At 38.6% G+C, this 6,000-nt stretch overlaps 1 long non-coding RNA gene across 5 annotated transcripts in view; it reads right to left on the reverse strand.

Annotated features, from left to right (window-relative positions):
* The window catches only part of LOC143690252 (uncharacterized), a 211,322-nt gene extending 208,650 nt beyond the window's left edge, over window positions 1-2,672 (reverse strand). For all 5 annotated transcript variants that reach the window (XR_013179079.1, XR_013179078.1, XR_013179082.1 and 2 more), the window contains exon 1: window positions 2,569-2,672. This is a non-coding gene — a long non-coding RNA (uncharacterized LOC143690252). The remainder of the gene's footprint in view (window positions 1-2,568) is intronic.
* Between the last annotated feature and the right edge of the window lie 3,328 nt (window positions 2,673-6,000).

The following is a 6,000-nucleotide window of genomic DNA, read 5'->3' on the forward strand; positions in this document are numbered from 1 at the left end:
GTCAGAGACAAAGACTATAGTGCAGAATTAGCTCTCTGATGTTCTTGATATATTTTTGGTTATGTTTCTTCTTGATCAAAGTGCAACAAATACACAGACCTTTTACTAAGAAAGTGTTCCAAAAATGTTGCTGGGAAAATATAGAATATTCAATCACATTTAAATCATATATAACTGGAATCTATGAATATCATACTTCAATCAGAGCCGAAGTCTGTAATTTTCCAACTGAGTTGACTTATCAGATATGGAAAAAAGATTACTTCACACAAAGTTTATGTGGATTCCTCAGCGTATACATATGTATGTATGCACACTATTATGCATTTCAGTGTTTCCACATGTGGATTAAATACGTAAAATGTGTACTGTATTAATTTAAATGGGAAAAAAAAAACCCTCAAATCTGTTCCTGTGTTGGTGTTTTGAGTTCTAATAATTAAATCCCTTTCTTCCCCTTTTGTATCTGGGACTAAAATATAAGGCACAAGATACATAAAAACTGATATTAAAATATCAGCATTAATACTGAAGAGGTGTTTAGAGAATTTGCTGTAATTCTCTACATCTAGAAGACTTGCTAACACTTTGAACTAAAATTAAGCATACTTGCACACATTGAAAAAAAATCAAGGCCACCCCCAGCAAGATTTGAAGTGAAGTTGCCAAATATTTGTGATTTGAGGCTGGCATCAACGTGGAGAGGGAATACAAATACAATACATCAATTTTAAAGTGTACTCCATTGATGTATGTGGTCTATCAGTTATACTATATATTCCCATTTCATTTTTTTATGCTATTGAAAAAATAGTTAAGTCTTCCATTCTTGGAAAAAAGAGTTTAGACTAGTAAGAAAGAATAACAAACAAGATTTTTGATACAATTAACTTGCTGAAATTTCATGTGGCTGATGAACTTAATTTCCAAAAAATAGGTGCCAAACAAAACAAAACACCAACATTTGCAAAATTCAGGATGATTCTATGTCTATAAAGATACACAAATGTGTAATTTTTAACACTCAACTCACACCACAAAAGACTGCATAGAAATCCACCTTTAGTTTTCGATTATTTTTCATTACACAAGCACTGTTCCACAGCTTGTCTTCTGTGTCCTTGCCAACACAACAATGGTAGATTATCTTAATCTTGCACACCAGAGTCAATATTTTTCTATGATACAAGGCTCACATATTCACTGTAACCACATATCTACATCTCAGACTTGTTTTTTTTTCCATCCCAGTGGCTGGTACCACCGTCTCCCCACATACCCAAGTCAAAAGCCTGCGGTCAATTCTCTAGGATCCCATTCCCTCACTCGCCACATCCAATCAGGGATCATTTTCCCTATTGACTCTACTTCAAACTTCTGGAAACTGTTTCCTCTTTCTCACTGCTCCTCACCTTCGATCCACCCCTCAACATCCTCCTGGGCTACTACCCACTACAGACACCACCTAACTGGTTGCAGGTTTCTGATCTACAGGCCTTAATCTGTCTTTTTAACTTTTTATTGTGGTAACATAATAGAACAAAATTTCCCCATTTTAACCATTTTCAAGTATACAATTCAGTGGTATTAATTACAGTCACAATGTTGTGCTACCATCAGCACCATTCATTACCAGAACTATCATCATCCCTAACAGAAAACTTTGCCTGGGAAAAGAGCTGATTATAAGTCAGAAGAAATATATAACTAATGGTTTCAAAAGTAAACCAACGGGGGGTCAAGGGTAGTTGAATGGTAGAATTCTCTCCTGCCATGTGAGAGACCCGGGTTCAATTCTGAGTCCATACACTTCCCCAAAAAAACATACAAGTAAAACAAACAAAAATTCAGCAAATGGTGCTGCAATAATGGGATACTCATATGGATAAAGAAAGAAATGTGACCCTGCCAGCAGCATACTAAAAAAAAGTAAACCAACATTCAGAAAAATTTCTATAAGGCAGTCATGCATACACACACCACACACTTCCACCAACAGTCCTGCCAGCCCCTAGCTCCTCAGCTGCATAGAAGGCTTGAGATGCTTGCTTAACTACAGAGTCTCAGGCCTTTAAGTATAGGAGCCTCTGCCTCAATCTGCTGCTTCTCTCCAGGCATTAGGTGGTCAAGTCTGTCAGTCTGATAATAAACAGTTTATTGGGATATCCCCTGGCCTACTTGAAACTTCTTCCAGAAGATAGATTTCTTTCATACTCATATCCTGAGTTATGAACAAGAATATGGTGTTATGCCACTGACTCAGTTAATCTAAAGTTAATCTGTTAATTTCCCACTTAGCAGGGGCACCAAAACTTGAGATGCATTCTCTTGCTAGATACAATAACTGTGGCATTTATGAGCCTGCTCATCCTTCTGCCTTCAAGCATCTTATTCAAAGGTATTCATTCAATGCCAAGCATAGTTCTAGGAACTGAAGAGCCAACAGAAAACTTGATAAATATCACCCTTCTTCATAGTGCCTTTTAAATATAGATATATTTAAAAATCTAATAAGTTTTATAAAGGAGAGAAAGAGGATAAAAGAGTAAGAGACCATTGAAGACATACCTTAAATAGAGCAGTTTCAACTGCTTCACTGGGAATGTAACATTTAACCTGAGACGTAAAAGAAGAATGAACACACTGGCTAAGAGCACAGCTGGAAGCAGAATATTCTAGAATGTAGAAGATGGAATGAACCATGCCTCATAGAGAGTCAAGAGACACCCAGAGGCCCTTGTCATAGATTTCTGACCAAAAGAGCTAAGTTAGATTTTACATGTTATAGACCATTTTAAAAACCATGGAGTTTTTTGATATCCCAGCTACATTTTTTTTTTCACCTGACAGTAGGCTAAAGCCCACAAGCATGGTTCCTTACCAACAATAGTTTTCATACTTTTCTTGCTAAGGAATCAGGTATTAATGATCTAACACTCCAAAGTATTTGTTTTATTAAGGTAATGGAGGAAGATCCTTAATCTGTTAAGAGGCAAAGGAGTGAGGCTCTAAGGTGTCGAAGGACAGAAAGAGTAAATTTTTGTAGATCATGCCAATCCTTTTTTGATCAGGATTCTTATAAACTTAAGTTTATATCACTATGAAGGAAATAGAGAACTGATAGTTTTTCCACACACAAAAAGAGTTTGGCTCTAATTTAAGTGAAAAAGTACATAAATACACACATATCTTGTTCTCCTGTGCTAAGATCACAGGAGATCATTCAAACTTTTTACAAACTTTTCATAGTTACGTTATTAAGTTCGAAAACAACGTTTTTGTTTCCTAAAATCTTTCACTATGCCAATTTTCTAATTCCATGACTACATTATTCTTTGGTTATTAGTAGAGTAGAAGACACTGTTTAGGCCTATCAGTCTTTGACTGCTAAGTTAAGGGTTTGTTCTAATACACTGAATAGTTTGACACATTGTCCCATAATCACTGAGTGTGTACTTGCAATGGTTATGTTCTGGTGTCAACTTGGCCAAATGATGATGCCCAGTTGTCTGGTTAGGAAAGCACTGGCCTGACCATTGCTGCAAGGACATTTCATGGCTGGTTGATAAACCCAATGCTGGTGTACTATCTCATCAGTCAGTTGATTGCATCTGTGGCTGACATCTACCATCAACTAAGGTGTGTCTCCCACAACAAGATAATCTGATCAGTTGAAGGTTTTTAAGGAAGAAAGAGACTCTTTCACTGCTTCTTCAGCCAGTGAGCCTCTCCTGTGGAGTTCCTTGAGACCCTTCATTGGAGCCACCAGCTACACATCCTGCTCTACAGGTTTAGGACTCTTCCAGTCCTAGGATTGTGAGACTCCTTTATAAATCTCTTATCTACAGATCTCTCCTGATGGTTCCATTTCTCTAGAGAACCCTGACTAATGCAGATTTTGTATCAAAGAAGTGGGGATCTGCTGTAATTTGCAAATACCAAACATGTTGGAACAGCATTTTAAATGGATAAGGGGAACACTCTAGAAGAATTGTGGGGAGCTTGATAGAGAAACCCTAGAATGTTTTGGAGAGGCTATTGGTAGACTCTAGAAGTACCTCTGAGGAGGCTTAGACAGAAATGAGGAATGTGTCATTGTAGGCTGGAAGAAACATGACCCTTGTTTTATTTAATTTTATTTTATTTTGCATGGGTAGGCTCTGGGAATCAAATCCAGTCTCTGGCATGGCAGGTGAGAACTCTGCCACTGAGCCACCATTGCCTGCCCAATTCTTGTTTTTAAATGGCAAATAATTTGGCTGAATCAAGTACTGCTGTTGGGTGGAAGTTAGAATTTAAAGGTAATGACCCAGGATACTTAGCTGATGAAATTTCCAAATAAAATGTGGAAAAGGTAACCTGGCTTCTCCTTTCAGCTTATAGTTAAATGTGACAGGAAAGAGATAAGCTGAGAACTTAACTCTTGGGTATAAAGAAATCAGAAATTGATGGTCTAAAAAACTCTGGGCTTCTACAAAGGGAGACCCCAGAGAAAAGTCCCCCACATGATGATTTAAGAAAACATGGAAGTAGTCAGCCATTTCAGAAAAGGCCAGGATTAGAGATGGAGTTATCCAGGAAGAATTTGTAGAAAAATCCTTTTGTCTGATGGGCATGATCCCAGTGTACTGCATAGAAAACCAGCAAGAGTATAGTGGGATCTGTATAAATGGAACCACTGCCAATCTGGAATAAAATGGACAGAAAAGGAACGAAGTGAAGGAGAAATGTCTTCAGAGGCAGAACCATGGAAGTCTGGAGCCAGGAAACCTCAGGCCAGGAGGGCAGACTGACCTAGACATGTGCAGATGCTGAGTTTGCCTAAGAAGCAGAGGGTGGGGCCTTTCACTTTGCTGCTCAGGAAGAATTGTGCCACCTCAGACCTTGGAGAGAGTAGAGCACATAAACTGAGGATTAGAGAGAGCCTGACTGCCACCCCATTGCTCTGGACGGGTTGAGCATGTGCCCCAGAAATGGCAGAGATCCCAGGTGCTGCCACAATGTATACAGAAGGTGGCACTGAGAAAAAGATAACCCCCCACCCCAAGGAAACCCAGTGTTGCAACACACCCCAGCATTTGGAGAGAGAGCAAGGCTACTGCCTAAGCCCTTGGAAAAGGTGGTATTATCACTTTCTAAAATCCAGAGGATAAATGACTCTCAGAATTAACACATCCAGTGGAGTTTGCCCTGTAGGTTTTCAGGACTGTATGGGTCTAGTAACCCCTGTTTACCTTTCTATTTTTCCCTATAGCAATGGAAACATGTATCCTATGACTGCCCCTCTGTATATTAGAAGCAGATAACTTGCACTGAGTTTCACAGGTTCATAGCCAGAGGAGAATTTCTGCCTTAAGACAGACCATACCTGTAGCTAAATTTGATGAGATTTTTAAATTCTTTTTGACTGTGTATTATATTTTTATTGTTACATTGTTTTTGAAATTGTTTTAGATATTGGGATGGAGTGACCATTTTATATATGGAAAAACTATGACTTTTTGAAGGTTCAGAGGGTAGAATGAAAATAATGTTTATCTAGAAAAGCCAGTTTCAATCCTGATTCAGTCTTGTGGAGGCAGCCATTTCTTTTAATCCTGGATTAATAATGCATATTGGACTCTTTTGATGAGATTACCTCCATGGAGATGTGATACACCCAATTGTGGGTATTAACCTTTGATTAGATGGAGATGTGACTCCACCCATTCCAGGTTGGTCAGTTTACTGGAATCCTTTAAAAGAGGAAACATTTTGGAGAGAGTTAGGAATGATAGAGAGAGCCAACAGAAACTTCCCAGCACAGCTGAGAAAATATGGACAGGTAGAGAACAGAGACATGGATGTTTGGAGATGCTTGGAGCCCAGCAGACATCACCATAAGATGTTAAGCGAGCTAGAACCTGGAGAAAGCCAAAGGAAGTCAAGAGATGGAAGCCCCAGAGAAGCAAAGTAAGGAATGTCCACATGGACAGAGATCAAACACAACAAAATCCAGGA

This window comes from Tamandua tetradactyla, chromosome 7 (genome assembly GCF_023851605.1).
Source record: "Tamandua tetradactyla isolate mTamTet1 chromosome 7, mTamTet1.pri, whole genome shotgun sequence".
NCBI classification, from domain to species: domain Eukaryota; kingdom Metazoa; phylum Chordata; class Mammalia; order Pilosa; family Myrmecophagidae; genus Tamandua; species Tamandua tetradactyla.